At 36.6% G+C, this 23,885-nt stretch overlaps 1 protein-coding gene across 3 annotated transcripts in view; it reads left to right on the top strand.

Annotated features, from left to right (window-relative positions):
• LOC129002594 (rho guanine nucleotide exchange factor 10-like) overlaps positions 1-23,885 on the top strand; it is an 83,391-nt gene that overhangs the window by 12,920 nt on the left and 46,586 nt on the right. Inside the window, exon 1 of one of the 3 annotated variants that reach the window (XM_054430517.1) lies at positions 12,354-12,440. The exons of 1 other annotated variant lie outside the window; for it this stretch is intronic. The gene's annotated coding sequence lies outside the window, so the exon portion shown is untranslated. Of the gene's footprint in view, positions 1-12,353; positions 12,441-15,577; positions 15,705-23,885 lie in introns of those variants that run through there. One more of the 3 variants, XM_054430515.1, reaches the window with a different exon arrangement.

The raw sequence follows: 23,885 nt of genomic DNA, 5'->3' as shown, positions 1-23,885 counted from the left end.
ACCCTCTGGTGGAATGTCGCCCAACCGTCACCCCTTGCATTCACTGACCTCACATGACGGAGAATCGGTGGAATCTTACATATCCTAACCTAACCTAACCTGTCAAATATTTTGTTGGGACGAAGTGTTACTAGTGGGCAGGTAGAGAGTTGGACCGTAGGCCACATCTGAGGGTTTCGGGCCGAAATGTTACTGGGCCGAAGTGTTACTTGGGCCGAAGTGTTACGACACGAACGCTGCACGTTCACCACTTGTTAAAACATCAATCAACTCATATATATATATACACAAATATCATACATACTGTATGTGTATTGTTTAATATTCATAGTTCATTGTTTAATAGTTCATATTAAATCTACTGAGGTATTCTAATGCATCAGATCACGGAATAAAGACATAGACACACTCTTTTCCAACGTCTCCTGGTGGGCCTCGCCACGGTCGAGGTGTCGCCCCATTTTCCGGCTCGGTGACAGACAGGAAGTTTCGGGGGGCTACGCCAGCTGTCCGCGTGCCCAGACACCCTCATACTGGCTTGTTAGAACTGAACAAGGATTCTTAAATCACCTTCACTGACAACAGTCTTAGGTATTTTGGCATTTAAGGCTATATGGACCAGAAAATAACAAAGGAAATCCCTAAAAACATTCCGTTACTTTATTCCCAGCATATTTCGGAGATTTTAACTTTATTTGTTGTATTTTACACCCACACATGTAAACAAATGTTTTCGGAACTTAACCAAATAAATTATAGTCTGTCAGGTTGCCATTAAAGTTTCTGTGCCTCTCTGATGCAGCAATATGCTAAAGTAGTTATCATCCTGAACGTAACACCAACATTGGTGGCGCCTACTAGAACAATGAACAATCCTGAGCCATTAACTAAATAAACTGAATTGATAGACTGTATTTCTCGAGGTTCCATTTCAATTCTTTCTCAACTTATTCCTTGAGTGCAGTGGCGTTGCTTAGTTAAATTCCAGGGGGGGGAGAAGCCTCAAATTTCCCAACTACTTAACATAGATTTCCCAACTATTTTTTTTTTTTTAGAAATCAATTTCTGTACTATTTTTAAAAATCTACAAATTATTATACCACTAAACTGCAGTAACATTCAATTCAGTATTTATAAACTTGCATTAACAAAACATAGCTAGTTTTCCATATATACAAAACTACTCAATTTCTAAAACTTCTATCATTTCATAATTAAATTTTATGACTAAAAAAAAAACTTGAACAAGTAATGTTTCAAATCCAAAAAACTTTACAAACCATTGTGGTAGCAGACGTAGCAGTGTAAAACTGTAGGGATATAAAATAAGCCTCAGAGTACAAATTAGTATAGAAAAAATATTTTATTGCAAAATAGTGAAATTAAAATACTTTTAGAAGTTAAGATCAACATTTTAACTTTCATAAAACTTACAACTAGGGAAGGCCTAAACAAGTTTGTAATGATGAAATATTAATTTTAATGTCAGTGTTGTGAATAATATTATTCTAGTCTAGAAAAGAATAAACCTAAAATAAGACTCGTATAAAATAAAAACGTTCAACTTGGTTGATAATAAACAAACTTATACATACAATAAAAATGTTAACCTTCATCTTCATCAAACTAGAACTTAGACAAAAATAAAACTTATAGTGAAAGTCAAACATCAATTTTAGGTTATGTTTTATCCACGTAGATCTGTTTAAGAGTGATTAGTTGATTCATTTTTGTAAATCCTTAACTAGGAATGATAAATAACTTGTGTAGATTTTTAAATTTATTCAGAGAATAAATATTCCATTTAGGTTATTAAAAAATAAGAGTTTTAAAGGTAATACCGATACACAAAACCTATCTTTAATGTTATTTTAATCTGCTTATTAGCAAGTACTCTGGTCAGTTAGCCTGCTCCAAATACCACGAAAAAGGTATAAAATATATTTCATGTGACTGACGTCAAAAATATTTTTGAATTTCTTGTAAATACTAACAAAAAACATATTTGAACAGAAGAGCTACATTGCTTGCACTTTCAAAATTCAAACTCGCAGTCTCGTAGACGAATCATTCGGAATCCTCAACACATGACAGGATCAAGGTAGCCAACATACGTCCAATAAGGAACAAAATTTCTCGTAAACGAAATTCCAACAAGCTATACCGCTAATTGATTATTGATTTCTTAAAATAATGCGTGTTTAGCCTTGTTTAATCCAAGTTAAATGAAATCAAAGAAGCGTCAAGTTTATTCGTCCAAGTCAAAGAAATTTTTATCTTTGATGGATTTTCGCAAATATTTAAATTTTGTTTAGTTTAAAAATATATTTTTCTTGTATCTGACTTCCCAACTGTCCCAACTCGTGGCAAGGAAATTCCCAACTTTTCTCTTTTCAGATTCTAGGGGGGGGAGGCTCCCCCCCCTACCCCCCCCCCAAGGTGACGCCCCTGCTTGAGTGTTCTTACGCCGAAGCTTGTAATTGGAGCATCGTCTCCCCTACAATAGACCCATTAGCTGTTCAATGCCAAACGAGAATATCTTGGAGAGGCCGAACACAAAAACCGGGGGCAAATCAGGCAACCCTCAGTCAATACAATGCTTCTTGGAGGAGGGACGACAGGCGTGAAATTTTATACCAATAGTCGCAATCACAGTGGCTTAGGCTAAGGCCATATGTGAGATTTTAGAAATAGATTGAATTTGCATTATGAGAATTGTAAAAAAATATAGTTCTGGAAATATCCTTGAGCCAGCACGTTATGAACAGTATTCTTGTTAGCAGGGGCTCTAGCTATAGAGTTCTTGTTGTGATCATACTGTATAACGACGATTAAATAAATCACTAATCTTGTCTGTGTTAGCTTATTTCGCAATATTATTAGTCCAGTCAATAAAGGGGTTGTAGAGGACATGGAGAGGGGGAAATTTTTTTCTGCGGGAATGTGTTCGGGGTAGTTAGAAGATAAAAATACCAAAAGTCCCCGCCCCTGGCCCTGCAGCTTCAGCGGGGGGAGGGGGGGAAAGACCCCATTTTTTAGTTTTTTACTTCTACACTGAAAACCGTGCATCGTACGGAAAAAATGTAAATTATAAAAAGAAAGATGATGAAATTCTCTACAAGAATATTCATTTCATATTCATTTCTTCCGTATATGCATTGGTTTAAAAGATATTCTCAAAATAATATAAAAATTCTTAAATAAATTGATTTTTCATGCGTTTTTTGTCAAATAAGTTTATATAATTCATTAGCCTGTTGTTGTTTCACATCAATCAGGATAGAAAACAGTTTTTTTAACATTAACCTATATAATACAATATATCAATCGTATATATATTGTGTTAAAAATAGTGTATATAAATTTAAATAAGTTATGTATATTTGTCATGGAAACAAGTAATTTTGGCATAATTATTACACTAAAAATTAAAAAGATTATAGTTGTAGATGTATTTGTCCAGGTATTTATATCAATTACCGAAACCAAGACTTCATACTATTGTTCATGGTCTCGGTCTCTCCATAATCCAATTCTAGTTCATTAGACTCAATATCTGCTATCGATGTGAGAGTGCAGTGTATATATTCTTCATCATCCTCATTTATCAGAATTGGCATTCTATTTAAACGGCCCCCTTAGCAGTTTTGGCATATCGGCCAACGAGGAACATTTAATGGACATTTCATTGCATGTACATCTTTCATTGCTACAATCTTTAGTATATTTGCAAAAAACAAGCCCAATATATCTCATGGGTTAGGTGGTTCATTGGTTAAAACTGGGAATAGATTACCTTTTTTGCGCTCCCAATCCCACATTTCTGAGGGTAGTTGGTTTTCCAAACAGAGTTGTCCTTGATTAAATTATACAAATGATAAAATGTCAAATATTTCCAAACTGACAGCAATGTTTGAAAATCACCCACTCTTCCCCGAAACTCAAGGCATCATGTCAATATCATCTGGGGTTGTAGGAGATGAATCCGTTAACTGTTACGATGCTGTAATGCTTGTAATCATTTGCAGACAACAGGCTGTCACGGGAAAATATGGCTCTCCCTTTGTCCTCTGTGAGTTCAACCATCGATATCAATGATTAAAACGTTGCAGCAAAACCTTTAATTCTGTTTCAAAGGATTTGTATAAGTTAAAAAAATTATCAAGATTTAAAGGATTCTTAACGATTTGAACCTGCTCCATTTCCCTTTATTTAATGAGAGTGGTATGAGTAAAGACCAAAAATGCCTGCACTGTTTAAGTTCTTTGGACCCAACCAACAACAGTTTTAACGACTTTTAATTTGGTTATCGATGGGCTATTTCTCACGCATAAGGTTATATGGCAAACTCAAAGGGGATCTTCAGTGTCTGCGATATGCAGACCAAGAAAGACGCTACAGATTGAAAAAATCAGTAGCAGTGGCCAGTGGCGGTTCCAGGATTTAATTTCCGTGGGGGGGGGCCTACTTTGGTTAACCCCCCCCCCCCCCCCCGAAAAAATGTGGAATTAAAAGCACAATAACGTATTTTGATATGCATTTGAGCTCTAAAATATCTTCAAGCTAATAGTATTTATGTTAGCTAATAAAATATTTCGGAGAGGATATATACCTCCCACCCCTAAGGGACCGCCACTGGTCAGTAGATATTCATTTGAAAATAGACACCAAAATTATAGTAACCAGGAACAGTTAATCCCTTAGAACGGCCACATAGAGTGTTTCTGTAGGGCCAGGCAGTTTTTGCCTTCTGTGCAGCGTTTTACTCTCACAGTTGTAAAACTCTTATTTATTTACCAAAACGTATAATATTTTATACCATCGGATTTGGGACATTCTAGAGAATATAAATATATCATCCAAATACAAAAATCTAGTTCATAAAAATATTTTTTTGTAAAAAAAATTGAAATCATAAATTTTCAAAAACAAATTTTCAAAAGTATGGAAGCACAAAAAATCTAATTTTGATTCTTTTCAAAAATTCAAGATGTACAAATTGTTTTACTTTGATTTCCCTACATAAATATGTCAAAACATTTGAAACTACTATAAAACATTTTGAGTTATGTTCAAAAGTGTAAAACTCTGCACTTTTTCTGAATTTTACATACTTATATACATTTTAGGCCTACTTTTAGAAATAGATCAAAAACATGAAAACGACACATATTTTATGTTAGGGAAGTAAACAAAGAACAAAAAATATATGATTTTACATGCAATAGCTAAAAAATAAATATAGTATTTCACTTAGAAAAAATCAATTTGCTTTTACTTACGGAAAATCATAAAAAAAACTTTGAACTTCAAATGTCAGAAAAAAAATAAATATTTAGACTATACAAATTTCAAGATATACAAAATGTTTGAAATTGTATGCTCATTTAAAAGATATATAGTTTATTGGGTATAAAAAATATTTTTACTCTTTGAAGCAACAAAATATAAAAAAGAACACATTTTTGGATCCAGCACTAAGTTTTGCTCTAAATTGTCAACAAATTACTCTTCCTTTCTCTATTATAATGAATAATTGTCGCTGTTTACTATACCAAATAAGATCTATTTAGCAAAATAATAAGATTTGTATACTAGGTAACCATAGAATCAAAAATAAATGTTTAGTTTATAAACCAACAGCTGCACGCACCCAAATAATGAAAACATCTGATCGCGGCGCGACAGGTATTGGACATTGCATCAGTTTGACCAAAGGGAAAAACAAAAATATCACTGAAGGAAACTTTCAACAATAGTAAGTTCGAAAGAGGATTTCTTCCCCTTTATTTTCATACGTTTCTTTTTTTCCTCGTCAAAATACATGCAGAGTAATAAATAGTTTTCCAAAAGACTAAAAAAGTCGTTTGGCCATATAGACAACTCTTACGCAATCTCTTTATAGAGGCTTTGTAAAAAAATCACAGCTTGTAAACTAACAATGCTAGACAAAATCTATCAACGGACAGAATGTAGAGAAAAAGTCCCTGGATTCAGTGGTACCAATCAAAATCATCTACGACGTAGAATAGCTTTGCCACATATTTTAGAAAATGGCTGATTTTGCCTTTGCTGCCCGATCGATAAAGCCCGCGAGGCGCGAAACTCAAATATGTGTTTTGTTTATTTACTTTTCCTGCGTTATTAGTTGACGTAAATGTGTATATAATGTATGGAAATTGTAGCTCATTTGATTGTCTTTCCAATGGTATAATCTGTGTTGTGATTACTGCATATTATCAGTTCCAAATATTTGCTAGAAAAAAGGTCTGTAGCAAACGACTAAAAAAGTTGTTTGGCCACCATCTTACCGTAACCCAACCACTAAAAAAGTCGTTTGGCCGTTCTAGGGTTAACCAAGTATTTTGCAAATGTACTAAAGATTATAACAGTGCCAGATGTGCAATTTGCGCATGCAAGAAAATGTCCAATAATTGTTCTCCGTTATGCCAGAACTGCTAAGGGAACTGTTTACATGAAATGCCCATTCTGATGAATGAGGAAGATGAAGAATATATAGGCCTACACCGAATTCTCACTTCGATACCCAATACTGAGTCTAATCAACAATAATTGAATGATGGAGATGTCCTAGATGGTGGTTTTCAGTTCCAGATGGCACCAGTTTTTGGGACAGAAGTCGGACCCTCTCGTCCCAAGTGAGCCAGACCATGAACAATAGTATGAAGTCTTGGTTTCGGTAATTGATATAAATAAACCTGGACAAATATAGCTACAACTATAATCTTTTTAATTTTTAGTGTAATAATTATGCCAAAATTACTTGTTTCCATGACAAATATACATAACTTATTTAAATTTATATACACTATTTTTAACACAATATATACGATTGATATATTATATTATATAGGTTAATGTTAAAAAACATCCATGTTTTCTATCCTGATTGATGTGAAACAACAACAGGCTAATGGATTATATAAACTTATTTGACAAAAAAACGCATGAAAAATCAATTTATTTAAGAATATTTATATTATTTTGAGAATATCTTTTAAACCAATGCATATACGGAAGAAATGAATATGACCATTCTTGTAGAGAATTTCATCATCTTTCTTTTTATAATTTACATTTTTTCCGTACGATGCACGGTTTTCAGTGTAGAAGTAAAAAAATAAAAAATGGGGTCTTCCCCCCCCTCCCCCCGCTGAAGCAGCAGGGCCAGGGGCGGGGACTTTTGGTATTTTTATCTTCTAACTACCCCGAACACATTCCCGCAGAAAAAAATTTCCCCCTCTCCATGTTCTCTACACCCCCCTTTTGAGCATTCATTGACTGGACTATATTTGCATATGCTGTTTTTCAAGTAAACCTAATGGTAAACAAAAACATCTGTGTTTGAGATGTTCTCCAGTATTTTCTTGCCAGCATGTCTATACTACTTGTCTAGTCTACTGTATGGTCGCCATTTCATTGAACTGTATCTAACAGTATCTATGTCAACTGTCAACGCTAGAGACTTTTTATAACGTTTTCCTTTCTTATGTTTCAGGTATGTCTCAGGTTTAGCAGAGTAAGTACTTTGAAGTTTTGTCTATTTCAATTCACTAACATATATATTAATTACATAAGCCGATTCTTTGTGTCAAAATTGTGGGCGACTGGGAAGTCGTAGAATGACGGGAGAGTGCTCGATCGCGTGACGGCGCGAAAAATATTTAAATTCCCAAAATTGAAACACAAAATTAGATATAGCTTAAAATGTTCTCCATAAGAATAGCATTAGAAGCCAATTACTGCTGATTTTGGTTTCCTCCAATACAGCTGATCGTGATTTATCAAAGCAATATTACATTTGGATTACTCATTAGCATTAGCATTAGCCAGCCAATTCTGCAATGTACTATAGTCTAGACTCTAGGCCATGTCTCGTGTGCACTTATAATATGTCCCCTGAGTTTTGTTGCGGGGCTTTGTTTAACACCTATGGGAGCTAAAAAAAAAAAACAACTGGGCACGTGATCCAGATCATGGTCGTTTGGCCGCCAAATTGCCTGATTATTTACACGTATCTCCGTCCCCAGTGGTCCGATTTGCAATTTGTAAAGCTCATTTGCAAAGCCGAAGGCAAACAAACTTTGTCATTACACTTGTATTGGTACAGTAAACCAATTATTTATAACATTGTGAATGTATATATTAAAAAATATTAGCCTTTCTTTTCGGAGTTGGCTTAGCTCTTTTACCCGACCGATTTTCATAATTTTGGTCTTAAATTGAAGGTATGCACGCACAGATTTCACATCAAGCACCATCATTAAATTTTCTACTGTTTTACTACAAAACAGAATACAGTAATACAAAAAATAATCACACCTGATTTTAATAAGGTAATACATTGATAGAATAACATACAAATAAGTACAGCTGAGGTATTTTTAACATTTATGGAAAGTTCCCTTTAGAAAGGAATTACGACCTAAAAGGGCAATTTATGAAATGACGGATAGTTTTGTGCAAGGTTTCTCGTCATGTTGAACATTTTAAGTGTATGGTTGTTGGGTGTGTGACCTGTAGATTCTCAAAAGTTCATGGGTACTTTGGGATTTATATATGGATGTGTTTTTCTGGGACTTGTGTCCCTACAAGCCACTAGTATATCTTCCAATAAATACACATCCAGTAATTATGGACATTTTTGTTGTTAAAGTGCAGAAACACCTGATTGTGTTACTGATTGCACCAGTAAGGTGCCATCCTTTAATTACATAATAGTGCACCTGTTGCTCGAATTCGCGCATTTGTGAAGTGTTGCAGGCGTTATTTTAAAACGAAAAACAGCCATAATTTCCGATGAGTCCACTCAAAGATAATGGAAATACTCACGATGTACAGTTCGATAAATCATTTCTTGTAAATATCTTACCATTTTTCAAAAGCTGATTGTGTTTTTCAGTGTTTTCTATAACTGGTTCCCACTCAGCATTAGGTTGTCCATAATAACGACAATAAAATAAAAATAAAAAATATTTCCAATTCTTGTCTTTGGCGGTGTTCTATGACTTTCCTATGTTTCCATAGTTTGCAAATCGGCTCTTTCAATGAGTGTTCAAGAATTGCAGCACAGTGTTAATTCAGTTTTCTTTTTAGTATATCAAATTATCTAGGCTTTCTTGCTTTTTCCATTGTAATAAATAGTAAATATTTTATTTCAACCATGTTTGTAGTACATGTTTTCTTAAATTGCAATTGCAAAATATTAACAGCAATTAAATTATCCAGCTCATCATAATGTAGGGGCCTAAACAAATATGTTCTTCTTAAGGATAACATGGGAACTCTTTAAAAGCCACTGGGGCAGAGCCTAAGGAACTTTTTCAAAAATGTATGGTCCTTTCAAATCTTCACACCTATACGAACATTTTGGGGTATGGTATAATATGTGGTGGTTAAATCTTAAAAACAAAAAACCCTTATCGTTCACCAAGTTTCATGTAGCGTATTAATAATTTAGATAGATGGATTGGTTATACTTAGTGTTATAGTTTCTAATGCATGTTAAAAATTAGAAACCAAACAGTAATTTAAATCAGGCCTATAACATTTTCATGATACCAGACTCAATTATAAGGAAAACTCACAAGTACGATCCGAAGCCGTTTTCCATGTCAGTAATTACTGTTCCGTAGCCATTATATTCGACGCCAGTTCAATTTTCGTTAAGAGCGTGTTATAAGTAATAAGGGACGAGTTATTCGTGTCGTGATTCACTTTAAATCGAGCCAACAAACTGTTTTTGTGGGCGAAGTGATGTGGGCAATTTGAAGCCAGCGGCACCTGCCTGTAGTCCACAGTCGGTTCGAGGTCCGGATGGGTCCGGGGCCCGAGCAGAGCGGTGGGCGGGGCTGTACCAGCACCACTCTAGAGCATAGAGTGGCACAAACTGAAGAGAGGTTGTTTTTTGTTTATAAACAACATGGCGTTGTTTATAAACATGCTGTTTTAAACAGCATCAGGCGTGTTGGTAGAAATGAATCGTCGAACTCTGAGGAAGTCGTTAAGTGGCATTATGGATTTGGTTGTGTCTTAGTAACTAGAGGCTTGTCTAAAAATCAGTAATTAGTACTACTGTAATAGTGGAAGAATATTAGGAAAATCGACCTAATGAATTCGGACTAAATATACATTTTGCACAGTTTTAAAGTCGGTGAAAATGTCAAAAGTCCCCATAAATCCCGGCTATTACAAGGGTTGCCCTATAATTGAGATAAATCGAAGTTAGTATTAAATTTAAAATTCCCATGTTATTCTTATGTAGGAAATGTTGCAGTTTGCTTATTTGTGGATATCTTTTGATCAAACTTGGCAAATATATTTATTTTATACTAAGCTATTAATATTTTACATAAAAACACACTTTATTATCCTCCCTAAAGCAGTAAACTTAAGTACTCGTTAAATTTAATGTTATTTAATTAGGGAATCAATCTTACATTTTTGGGAAATATTTTAGTAAAAATCCAATCAAGCAAATGTAAATTCGTTTTTTAGACGTATTAACAATCATTGTTCTTTGTTAGAATTAAAGTTTAACAGGCCACTCACTCACTATCTGGTCACTACTATGTAACGACTGACATGGTACGTTATATACTCCCGGTATAATCTTTTTGGACAATACAGTTAAGTATTTGCAATATTTTACAACTTAAATTGTATATATAAACCCTGCTGTAAAAGGAATTTTCACGTAACAGGGCCACTGCTATGTACGATTTGTTTGAGAAAAGAATTTGTATTTCAGAAATCAAACAAAATTCATGCTTCGTCAAAATTAATTTCAATTTTTCTCAATAACCGTAGATATAGGGCAAATGTCGTAAAGATTTTCATGTCAGTGTTATACCATAAATGCATGAACATATGCGCACACAATTTGCTCTCATATAAATTCTATGAAATTGAATGACTTTTTTCAATTTAACCGGAGAAATGGGTGAGGTCAGATTGTCTTTGATACTTGTTCAGAAACATCTTAAGAATAAATTTAAATACGAGCAACTAATTATTTAGACACCGGATGTCCGATATTTTGATCATAGCTTCGTCAGTCATGGAAGGTTTCCAAGAAGCTGTCTCGCGGTCTGGAGGAATGTCCAAACCACGTTTCATAAGAGTGACGTCACCAGGGGTATTTATCGGTTGGCTTTCATCGGTCCACTCACCAGTAACCAGGCCAGTACTGAGTACAGTAGTAGCGCACGCGTTGTCATAACGTTGATGACGCCATCCTCAGGAGAACACTGCGCAGCCGCACACGCTTATTGTTGTCCCGTGCTAGTTTTTGAGTTATTCATTTTTTAAGTAAGACCTTGTGGAGGAGTATGAATTTAACGATATGTAGAGGTTAAATACTTAAATGGTTTATAGTACGTGGTTGTACTCATACTTCGTACTCAATCTGGTTGAATGAGTCCAGGGGAACGCGCCCTCATTGGTGTAACAAACCGGATATAAAATATATATTCGGGGTACGGCAAAATGTCATGAGGGTTGTTTCATAAACAGGGTACCGTGACCTCACCAGATATCCCTTAAAATCTTTACTACTTGTAACTTACAAGTCCCTTCAATGATTATTTCTTAGGTAATTTCTCCGGCCTACTTCAATCTAATTTATGGCCGCAACAATTGTTCTGAATTTCACGATCGAAACTATCGTAACACCTATTTCTCCTTATGTATACGAAGTTTAACACACGAGTACTCATAGTAATCGCTTGACAATCAACCAGATGTGCTATCTATGAGTAATATGGGTCCCTTATTAATGGCCCCTTTAATTTAAATAAAATTTTGTATATTGTCTTGGTGAGTACCAATAATAGCTTACACGCCCCCTGCTTGACCGTGAAAACACATTTTATACCTGGATCGTAAACATAGATGAGGCAAAAGCTAGACATGAACTGACTAAATAACTTCTATGCCGCTGCCAGAGACTATGCACTATGCAGCTCCCCATATTCACCCAGGTGACTGAACGTCTGTGTTATAATGGATGACATACACGGCTGGCAGGTTTCTCATTTGAATTCCAATAGAGGAATGCACTTTATGTTCTCTCTTAAGTTTTCCGCCACTTTTAATTATTCCAGAATGCAGTGATTAGAGTCAGCGGGACAGCTGCGTAATGCGCATGCGTATTGCTAATACAGATGACGTCACTAGCCACGGCTGCTGCTGCCGCTGCCAGTCGCCAATGGAATGCTTGTGATCGGTCTCACATTCTCGAGCTCTCTCGCACCTTTGTTCGGTGTCGATTGAATCACAGAGTCTCACGGTGGCTCGTTATGGCTTTGTCATATCTGTGAGGTTATTGTCGCTAGGAATTCTTCTGGAGCGAAGCGTGACGTCAAGTACACCCGCCATTCTCCCTGGGAAAGATGAATGATGACTGGGGAATTTGTTGTGTGAATTTAACTACCTGAATCTGAATAGTATGTTATGGGTTTAATTGCTTTTATGTGAAATTATTAGCATTGGTAAACCATATAGTCTTCTTAGTAACGTAAATAAGACGTAAGAATGTAAAAGTCCGTAGGAACACTACTGGCGTACGGTAATGCTTCCAAAATCACAACGCTCCAGCAGTTATTGTTTGATCATTACTCGGGAATCTCTATGCATGTGCTTGATCTAAATTTTGGAGACCGATAAGCTAGGATTTTAATTTATTAAGAATTTCAATAAATGCCCAAAATTGGCCTTGGTAACACCAAGCTTCTCCACATTATGTTAATTACTGAGATGTGATGTAGTCGTTCTTAAGACAGGTTCAGTAATTTGGGTATAGTGCAGTTTTCCAGAGTGGATATGCTCTAGGCGAGTAGAGTAGAGATCCGAATAGATTTTCAACAGCTAAGGATTGCCAAAGACTTAAACATTTTCACACTTGTATTTAAACTGCTTGTATTTTTACCTGCTATTTGCTAACTCTCGCTGCTTATAGAGAGAAGAAGTAGCTATTTATTATAGTTTATCTTGGAGATTATCTCAAAATGTGATTTAACGTTTTCGTTGCCTACATAATAGTAATATTATCTTTACTGTCTCTTAGCTGAGTACAGTACTTTGATCACTGCTATAAATCAAACAGTTTAGCATCTCTCAACTCTTTACGTCAAATAGAGTGACCAACGTTCATTTCTACTGGGTTCTTCGGAGTTAACTATCGCCTCGTAATGTTGGAGCCTTGATCAACCACTTGAATGTGCTCTCAGACGTTTTGCATACGCAACATACTCTACTAGTTCCGCCTTTCACATTCCTCTGATATCTACCACTAAAGAAAGCTCTCAAGGGAATTCTAAAGACCTCCTGATCACCGGATTTATTCCAGACTAAAGGCTAGATTTTTGTAGACGACTATACGTCCTTTAAATAGTTATTGTTTCTGCTTTTAACTATTTGGTGGTGGTCACACATGTCACAGTATCTTCGGACATCTGAAGTAAAACATATTGTCAATCCCGATCTCTTTATTCCGTGTCTGAATGTGTCACGTTTACTCAATCATATAGTTACAATATATGAGACCCAATGTTTTCAATACCAATTAGTAAGAAAAATGTAAAATGCCGATTGATCTTCTGCAGCACGGTTCGCTGGATGTGTGTGTTGTGTTCTGGTGATTGAGCCACTGACTTATCGAACACAGTCGGTTGCCTGTCGTGGCCCGTGTGAATCACCATTACTCATCCACTGATTGGTCCACCGATAGTCGCCCAATGTGTTATCAAACCCAGTCGCCCGTGTCGTGATTACTCTGGAATATCTGGATGAAAAGAGGATTCGTTTTGGCGAACATTGAAACTTGAGTTTTGTCTATGCTCACCCACAACAGTCCAAACAATCACATTTCACTTTTCTCCCCTATCAGCAACATCTCGAAGCGTGGGTTTCGGTTGTGTGGAAGGGTAAACAACTGTTGGGCAACATTCAAATTCGACCCCAGTGGGCGCGGGTCAGCACGACACGCCGAGGAATATAATTTGGCGGGACAGTTCCCGCGTAATTTGGGCGGCAACAATCAAAGTGATGGCGGTGTTTTGATAGCAACACAGGAAGTGCTTCCTTGATATCGCCACCCTCGGGAGCACACGGTAATTGGGATAACACGTGGGAGATATAGCAACTAGTCCGGAGCACGCGTTGGACATTGAAAGTGTTTTATCGTGGTTGAAAAAAAAGAATGAGACTTATAAAAACTCATCTTTACTTTCACAGCTGAACCTTATAATGATGCTCTATTGTACTTGGTATGGGTGAATGCTTGGTCAATCGCGCGAATCCACACAATTTAATTTGTTTTGGTGTTTGGAAGCACAACACCCAAGCGACATAATAAATACTCAATTTGAATAAAACCCGACAAATCCGATAGCAAGACGGTTGCCAATTTTACGGTTTTCCATTTTCCAGTCAAGGGCAAAATCTTCCATTTACCGGTCAACCCAAAAAACTTGCGAGGTGCCTGAAATAGAGTTTCCCAGTTTGCGGTCACATATTTTAAAAATCCCGGAGGCTGAAGTGTCTGATAACCACAAGAATGAAAATCAGCCTAGAAGACGTGAAGAGGAAAAATATACGTGACGTTGGATAAAAGAATCACGAGGAGCACTATGAATTGAGGAAAGGTGGAGACGTAGGAAAATTGTTTTAATTGATTGACCTTTATGTAGTATATGAGTATATACTGTATTAATCGACCGACTGTTTATTCATATACGGATTTTTATTATTTTATGCTTCGTTCTATGTAAATTGTGTACAAGTGATGTAACATATCTTGTCTTGTATTGTAAATGATAACTGATGTGTATACAGCCAACTTGACTATTTTGTTGGAATAAAATTCATATCGTCTGACATGATTTTGAGTTAAGAAAACTCTGTATGCTAATATCAAAGTGGCTCCGTCAACAAGTTCTCATGAATCCTCGACATCTGTACAAAATCAAGAACTGTTGCTGCTCTAAGTACATGGAACCACTTTTCATTACATTCAGTACAGTCAGATATCCTAGGAATCGAAACCTGACCGCAAAATGGAAACCCTCCCACACCTAGAACCTCCTCACCCCCACGTAAATCCACACTTGACCGGAAAATGGATTGACCGCAAAATGGAAGACACCAGCAAGACTCGCAAAACTTAATTCCACATTAAAAATTCAAGAGACTTTAGGTGTTAAGTTTTTTCCCAAACTGCATTCGGCTTATAAACTTAAAATGTAAAGAGGGGACATTTCTTAACTTAACATCGCTTGGCTGCTGGTTATTCCTCCCCAAGATGTATGAAGTAAACTCCATACTATACATCTTGATTCGTCCTGAACTCCATTCAGTCTCAGAGCAGACTCCACACAAAGCCACAAAGCACAAAGATAGACTAGTAGTGCTGGTGACGACCGCTAGAGCGCAGGCAGGTCTGGGTCTGGACTTGTTCGCTCCGCTCGTCCCTCCCGCACGGTCGGGCAGCGGCAGACCCAACCCAGACGGTCACGTTCTCGACTCTCGTTCGTTTCGTTCAGTCCGTTTTCGTTGTTCCCCTGAATCTCACTGTCGGTGCGTGTTCTCTGTGTTGTGTTGTGAGTGTGGACGAGTGTTGTGTCTATTTGTGCCTGTGTTGGATATAACAACAGCTACACTGAGCTTTGTAAAGACCAAGAAGGGTATGTAGACAACAATGTTTTCACTGTAACAAAACTGTTTACATTTGTTAATAAAAAAAGTTTAAATCAAGTTATTTTTAAGTCGTTAAAAGTAAAAAAATGCGTTTTCGAGTTCAAATTGGTATTTTGCAATACAATACTGTTTTTTCATTGCACTTTTTTGACGTATCATTACTATAACCCTTAACACACTAGGTACCCAATTTTGAACATCAATTTAAATTGATTTTCTAAGTTCAAAGCCATTTAGGCACAACAAAAACAATCTGCCCATGACGTACTATTTGGTTTTGAATTGCTAATACAGTACTGTTATCTATATCCATCACAACAAACTCTTATTAGCTGATTCATATAATTTGTCCAACCTTATCTTTTGCGTAACTTGTTAAGATCTTGTTAATAGGTTGATGCATTACGTTAACACAATAGTAAATTGTTCGTTTATAAACATTTTCTTTTAATCAATTAGAGTGTTGAACTATTGATGCTTATAGTTACAAAAACACTGAGAGATACTGTTCCTAATACTAAACTAAATAATTTTTATAAGTAACTTACTATGGTTTGAATCGAGCGTTTCCAAATCGTTTTAAGCTGTTAATACTTTAATATATAACACACTAGCTAAACTGTTACCCGTGGGCTTCGCCCCGTTTGATTTCATAAGTAGGCTATTAATAAAACTATTGATTGATGTACCAGGTTGGATGGAATTTTGAGTGGCTTTTCATGGTTACTTCGAAGAACAACATTGGACTAAATAGGCCTATGCTGTCAGGGCAGAGCCCTAGGGGAGTATTAAAATTAAAAAAGTAAAGTCAATAAGTTGACGAATTATGCATTAACCTATTCGCAAAATACCACAACAATAATTTAGTATTTGGCAGTTTTCATTAGTGCATCACAAATCTTTTTGTTGCTACTTTGTTCAAATTAGCTGTTATCATAAATTCAAACAAAAATTTAATAGTGCTGCACTCTGTTAGTAAATCTTGTAGCCTTATAATACTATCGAACTTCATATACCAATTTTGTTGAATTGAAACAGGTGATAAGATTCATTAAATTCCTTTTAAATAAGTTATGGAAAATAAAAAGGTTAACATGGGAAACTCTAGATCCACTGGGGCGGAGCCCAAAAGTCCAATCATAATAATACATACACATATACACGTATACAACATTACTACACAGTACAGTGGAACATTGATAACAAGACCCTCGATAACAAATCATACTTGATTAAAAGAGTCATTTTCAAATCCCCTTGAAATTATTTTACCCCCAATCACATGTTATTGCAAACCTCGATAAGAAGTCAACCTTGATAACCAGTCTTATTTTTGAATCCCTATAAGAGTCTTGTTATCAAGGTTCTACTGTACTATATTGTACCAGAATATTTTAAACGTCTGTAAATTCGCGAGCTATCTCATCGTTAAATAGCCTAGTCAACAAAAAAGTATTAACCAATCAAATTCAATAAAAAATCATACGTAACAATTCAATATTCGCTTACTTCACACCTATCAAAACCCATTAATGTTTTGTTAATTTGACGCACAATTCGCTGGTGTTTGAAATTAGGCCTATGACCATTTGAATGTATTAAATAGGGTATTTTCTCTTTGTTGAAAGTTCTCTGTTTGTAGATCTGTGGTTAGTCCATGATATGCTATACTTGTGCTACAGCATTGCTACGAGAGCTGAGCACAGGCGGGCTGAAGGTTGGAGACAGTCACCAGCTGATATAAGCCACAATTAATCTGTCGGCAGTCGGTTTTCAATTAGACGAACATTTCCTGGCCCAGCAGCAGCTGGTGAACAGCTGTTGAGTGGATGGTGGTGGGACGTCCCATTGTTGCCACGAGCCCGTGGGTCGAGACAAAAACTGAACAACTCCGAGTTTATCGACAGTTGGTACTTGATCGGAGGAAATGAACAAATTGTGGGTATTTTCCTTATCGACGACAACGATTTCACGACGTTTCGGTGCCCATCTCATATCGGTTTCAGGGTTGACAGTACCTTGGCGATATGCGCAGAATCCAGGCGAACAAATCACATACTTATTTATAAAAACTACTCAGTATTTTTGCGTTTCTCTGGCGCACACCAGTGGTTCGTAACATTCTACGACGCAATCAGATTTAAGATCATTATGAGCTTGATGTATGTCCCTACTGGAGTATAATTTTGGTGTTATAAATATGAATGGGAGTGGAATGTTTGGTTACAATTGGGATTGCAAGGGTAGGGTACCTATTTTTGAAACTTGTTCATACTGTATTAATACAGGATGATGAGGCAAACATTTCAAATCTGGTCAAGATAGTAAGCTACCCAGAATTGCGAATGATAGTAATCGCATTAATTACCTTGTTCACGAGAAGGGCAGATGCACAGGACTCATCCCGCCAATCACCGAAGGGTCTTAGCTAAGTGATAGAGCAGTGACCTAGTAATTGGAGCCCAAGATGTTGGAGTCGCCTTAAGCGGTTGGTCAACTTATCTAGAAAACGGAATGTCAAATGTACAACTGGCGAGATTAGATTGATCTGTATTGTAGAACACCTTCCGCCTTGATTACGCTAGCCTAATTGATAGGTAGGTGCAATAGTGCAGAGACTGGGTCGACACTATTGCAATTTTTCTTGTGCAACTTACTGACGGGGAAGTGTGCTACAGTATATGACCTACGAAGTATCCCATCTTGTTGCGCCTGTGTGTGCCAGGTGCCGGTAGCAGGTGGGTGTGAGACTGTCAGCTGCCACTGCCAGCAGCCCACTGTACACCGTAGACTGTTGGGCAGCTGCGGCAGAGGAATGCGCCGCCCCAGGACCTTTATAGGCACCTTGCCTCCCGAGTACTTTGATTTGTTTTCTCAAGTTTGTACACATTCTCAGTAGGGTGCCGTGCATGGCCCCAATACCAACGCTACTAAATATGGCATCGTTTCTGTTCTCGCCTACGATTCCAAGTGGTAAGACCCAAGGAAAATGCAGAACGATACTGTTGCGTTGGCGCATCCAAGGCACCTTGACTCCTTGAGTATTTAATTAAGCAGAAATTTGCCTGCACTACTGCAGGGTGCCGCATTAACTGACTATATGGCGTGAATATTGTTTATGCTTTCACTAGGGTGCCGCAACCCTGTCAATTTTAACTGGAATTCCTTAGATTCTAAAGATAACTTCGCCTCCGTTCCTGTCCAAACGGTCTGTTTATCCGGATGAAAGTAAAATCAAAACTCCAGCTTTTCTGTCACATCATGTGGCCCAACACTCAATAACACGTAATGTTGTCATAGTTCTGTCATGTTCTATTCCAGTTGAGGATAGCTCGAAAGATATCGTTCGTCCTCGCGATGTTCCAGTCCAGTGAGCTGAAACCCTACTGAACTCAAGGTGTTTTAGGACTATGTCCTCTTCCATGAAAAATATCCGCATTTTAAACACGTATTTTGTACGAATAAAAAATGAAAACAGACTTTCAACTGTTTTGTACATGGTGAGTACCTAGTGGTTTTGGTTGAAATTGAAAATCCAATATTTTGAGTACTGTTTTGGATAAGGAATGGATCCACATGTTTCGCTTTGATCGTAGCAACTAACTAAAATAATTGAGTTTCGGTAGTACCCTTATTAATAAGTGATTGTGTGTTTAAGAGCGTATCATAATTAAAGCTTGGATGCACCCAAAAGTGTTTTACATTGATTTGGAGTAATATATTGTTACTATTCTTTATAAAAATTATACTTAAAGTGATAAATTTAATTTGAAAATTAATATTTCGGACGAAAGATTATATCACGTTTTTTTTTACCACAAAGCCAACTGATGTTGAGTAATCTATATATATATAAAAGGCAAAGCCCTCACTGACTCACTGACTGACTCACTCACTCATCACTAATTCTCTTACTTCCCATTTACCTAGGAGGCTGAAATTTGGTACACTGATTCTTTAGGCATTAAATAGGAAAACTAAGTTGTTTTTATCCTGATCGGACTCTCGGGCACCGCCCCAGTGGCTCTGGAGTTTCCCATGTTAACCTTATGAGTACTCATGTTTGGAATTAATGAATCTTAACAGCTGTTACAATTAAACAAGTTGGTTCTGTTCTATGATGTTCAATAGCATTAAAGTTACAAGGATTACCAACAGGGTGCAGTACTATTAATTTTTTTAATTTATGACAACAGCTAATTTGCAACCAAAAGGTGAGTGAGCGTAGCGAACGAACTTCAACCTGGAAGCGAGTTAGCGTAGCGATCGAGCTAACCTGAAGGCAAGTGAGCGCAGCGAACGAGCTCTAACCTAAAGGCGAGTGAGCGTAGCGAACGAACTTCAACCAGGACGTGATTGATCCATGCAAACGAGCTCACTTATGAAGTTAAACGGGGCAAAGCCCGCGGGTACAGCTAGTCTCGTATAAAAAATACGATGCTATTTTAATTCAATTTCAGTTCTAATCTCTATATATGCAATCGACCAGTACAGTATCATGGGATCATGATCTATGATTGCACGCCCATGGCAGTAGTGTTCTCAGTTCGTTGTCCTGTTGCTAGACCAGCATGAATGCGACACCATGGCTGTCTTGGTCGTGGTTGTCACGTTTCTCTCTTTAGTTCAGTACAATAACTAATCCATCCAGTCAGATTCACAATTTTACATCGCATGAGCTAAGTCGAAGAATTGGTTCTGGCTGAAAACGTCGAGTAAAAAAGACATATTAACACCACATATCAACAAACTTTAAACAAATATGCATCTAATTGCATATGCAAGATTCTTTATGAGCATTGTATTACAGTGCAAACTTAATATATTTATTCAGTAGGATGTGATCGGCCTAATGGCCTGCCTAGAGGTTTTCGAGAATGACAGTTTTGTATCTGTTGTACACTGTGTTACAAACCTGTATTGGATGTGTTGAGCTACCAAATATATTCCGCTATACTTTACCATGCAAGGCTCGCGGTTCCCACTTCCACTTTCTCCTCGTCTTTCAGCATCGATCCATGTCTTGTCCTTATAGGTTTTCTGCCCGTCTATGGTATTCGTCGACGATTTACCGGTGTTTTTTGTCTAACTGAAAGCTTATTTCTCACTCATACATCGCAACAACCACTACGATGGAATGGTTAGATGTATACAAGTGTAATCATTGACTTTTGGATAGGCACTCTCAGCTTGTGAATGATGCGTGTTTGTAGAAGTAGCGTTGGTGTACTTCGGGTAAACAGGTCTCACGGATTTATTACGACTGTCTTTTATCATTAGCATTCGAAAAATAAATTAACATAAGCGGTATACATAACATAGATAACACTCAACGTAAAAAAACAAGTCAATACAACTAATTTTGTTACTTTGTATTGAAATGAGGTAGTTCTATTTTTAGCTAGGCCTTACATTATTTTATTGCGATAAATTCATAGGCCTATTTATTTTATTTTTTAAATATTTTTATTAAACGGTCAACGATAACTCGGGATCTTTGCATGTAGTGCAATGAATTTATCTTTTCTCAATTAATGATGTTAACTTCAGTACCGTACAGTAATTGTTGAAGTATGTAGTTACAACTAATTGATGTGTGTTTGTAGTTAGATATATTGGATGAATGCAATAGCCAATCCTCCTTGTTACAATTTGGAGTTGAAATTCCTTTCTAATAGTAATTTACGGTTACTTCTGTCTCTAGTTGACAGGGATTGCTATCAGGGACAGTTATCGCTTTCCAAGAACGCAGCCTATATTTAAAGTGGTTGCATAAAGTTCAAAGAAGCTTTGACGAGCTTGCTGAAAACTCAAATTTAAGTTAATTCGTGAATTAAATTTCATCATTATATATTTAATTACTCTGCTGCATGTTATTAGATTGGATTCACATAGTTGTCCACATAGAGAGACCAGTGGCGCCTATAATAGTCAGGAGTTTATTGTGGACGGTAGCTGACTTTAAACATTACAAAGCTGCAACTCCAGTAATCGGTCATAAACCTGGACCAATTAGTGCTATAAGCTATAGTGAATACATTAAACCGGTCCTCTCAGTCGGTCGTATTGACTTACGAGCACGGTCCGCGAACAGTGGGTTCGAGTTTTACCGGTAGGATTGAACCAAAGTTTAGATGTTTAAAGATTAATGCGTATTAAGGTGTCTATAAAACGTAAAAACAATAGCTGATGGTTTTCTATTATATTTAGAGCATGACAATAAATTGTTTGTTTGCTTACGATTTAAGATTAACGAGAGGTCGTCCAGTGGTCGAAACTCGACCAAAAATATGTAATGTACTCACTTAACTATTTTCACCCCACACTGTAAATAAAACATGTGATTGGAGTTTCCTCCATTTGTTTTGATTTTCTGTTTATATTTCGTTGTTATTTCGTAACCAGCATAGCAACGCATAAGATCCATGTTAATTTTTTACAACTTTTAAAATTATTTTTTGTGCTTATCTTTGAGCCTATTTAAATTTATAAAGGGATTCTGCACACCTACAGGAAAATAGCTTTCCAACGGTATGCGTAGATTTTCCCTACGATGCACACGAGCTGAGAAAAAAGGTTTTAAAGAAACATGCTTGCCTATTAATATATAGATAGATAGTAAATTATCGTTTGCTATGAATTGAGTTGAAACAAGACACCTAGATGTAGAAAAAGTGCTAAACAATAAAACCATCAATTAAAAATAATTCCACGTCAATCAGAATTTGAAAAAAAAACATTTTAAATTGTTTATCGACTTAAACTGTCTGAGAGCAATGACTGGATTTATACGGATATTTATGAACAGAGTGTTCAATGTGTGATTTCGCCCCCCTGCTCCCTAGTGTGACTGAGGCTATCGTTAATGTGAGACCTCGATGATAACACTATCAAAACGGAAGTTCTATAAAAAGTGAAGTTTGTTTGGGTTGTACTTAAGTAACTGAAATAGACTAAAATCTATTACTTTCAGTACTAATACTTAACTAGGTGATTAATCCAAAAGCTCGGAATTGGTGGTTAAACGTTAAGCTCGATTATCCTGATAACATAAAATGTGCCGCATTGGGTTTGAATTAATTTTAGGACTATACTCTCAAGGTTTGTTTCCCTTGGATTCTAAATGTTTCGGTTATACTTGTGAAGAAACTCTTGTTGATTCATCAACACCATAAACTATTTGTTTATATCAATACATCATAAAAAGTTTACATTTTTATAATACAGTAGGGGAGCTCACAGCTTCCATAGCATGTTTTGGTTTTATAGACTATGATTTAGTTTTCCAAATTTTCTTCCAATTCCGAAGAATTTTAACGTTCTAATTTTTGATGAAACTTACTAGGTACATGACTTTGTATTTTCTGGATATCAAATTGATTCGCTCAAATGTCTCGAATCCAACAATTCGGAAATTTTTAGATACTGTAATTGCGAAATACAATATTTAGGTAGTATACAAACTTTTGTTGAACAGGGATTGGATATGTGTCCCTCCATCCTAAGTTATAACTACACTGAAAAATAAGCAGTTAATCCCCAGCAGTGTTTTCCCTTATCCCAAAAAACACCACTTTTTGGAATCAGCAGTAAGCCACGTGGCTTCTCCCCTTATAGAAAATTTCCAAACAAGTTGAAACAAAGTATTTTGTTTTGGATCTCCCAATTGGATTTGATTACTCTCCTGACCAAAAGTTAATCTATAATCGATCAAATACTAGTTAATCTTAGAACGTTAAAATCCATCTGACGCCCTCGTCAGATGGATTTACTGGATGGAATACTTGATCTCATGATTTACGAGGGAAAGCGACTGAGGGTTGTATAGTAATATCATGGCGCGTTTCCAGCATTACACCGCAGTTTAATGGTAAACTTGATGATAGTTTTTGCAGGGTATTAAACAACCGTTAGTCGGGTGGTCGGTGACAACACCACTCACCACTCACTGGTCGTTGGTCGTTAGGGTTGCATTAGGTAGATAACATCTTGTGGGAGCAACCAGGTCACACAACTGGCCGCCATCTTGGACAAGTAGCAAATAGAAATGCAAGGAACAAACTATGCAGGAATCAGGCTATTTCAGCCTGGATAATCCTGTTCAATAATAACGTTTGCAAACCCACTTGGGCTTTTTTATCTAAATGCCTGACTTTTTTTTTAGTAAT

The sequence above is a fragment of the Macrosteles quadrilineatus genome, unplaced genomic scaffold, assembly GCF_028750875.1.
Source record: "Macrosteles quadrilineatus isolate MER2022 unplaced genomic scaffold, UCM_ALF_1.0 Scaffold_9__3_contigs__length_116548681, whole genome shotgun sequence".
NCBI classification, from domain to species: Eukaryota; Metazoa; Arthropoda; class Insecta; order Hemiptera; family Cicadellidae; genus Macrosteles; species Macrosteles quadrilineatus.
This window is presented reverse-complemented; position numbering and strand designations above follow the sequence as displayed.